The sequence below is a fragment of the Halictus rubicundus genome, chromosome 8, assembly GCF_050948215.1.
Source record: "Halictus rubicundus isolate RS-2024b chromosome 8, iyHalRubi1_principal, whole genome shotgun sequence".
NCBI classification, from domain to species: Eukaryota; Metazoa; Arthropoda; class Insecta; order Hymenoptera; family Halictidae; genus Halictus; species Halictus rubicundus.
Genome location: NC_135156.1, coordinates 17,319,136 through 17,319,821, shown reverse-complemented (window position 1 = coordinate 17,319,821; position 686 = coordinate 17,319,136).

The window sequence follows — 686 nt, the reverse complement described above, 5'->3', positions numbered from 1 at the left end:
AGCTCCTCGCGCGTCGTCCGACGCCTCGCGAATCCTACAGGATACCGGCAAGCTTAGGCTACTTGCTGCCCCTGGCCGAGGTACGGCGAACTCTCGACCCCTCACCCCCGTAAGGGCCCCTAACTAGAGGCTCCAACTGGAGCAATAATGTTTTCATTAGAACGGAGGAATTCGATCAATTTAAATTTAGCTTGTGCAATTTTATCCGAAAATTACTAGCTGAAATACTAAACGGGAATTCTATTCTTTTAAATGAGCAGGCGAAATGCAAAACTGCGAAGATATTACAATTCGAGAATATTGACCTATCATTTTCGATTTATTGAAATTGTTAAACCGGAGAAGTATATTTTTATATTTTTTTTTCTGCGTTGCACAACCGACTTGGAAAATTTGTGTTCTGCTAGTTGTTTTAACACTGAACCTACCGCCAAATGACCGGTTCTAGATTTTTAATTTTACTGTTATTGACACTTTGCACTCGACTGGTGACTACGAAGCACCACTAGAAATTTTTGTGGCATTATTTCAAAGAAATTACGAAAAGTATTACAAAAGATTTGTTACATTACAAAATTTGTATTGAATAGATCACTAAACATATTATATGTGGAAATCGGATCAGTTTCGTGTGAATAAAATGAAAATATTCTAAGACGGAAGAAAAATTTAGTTTTAGAATGAAA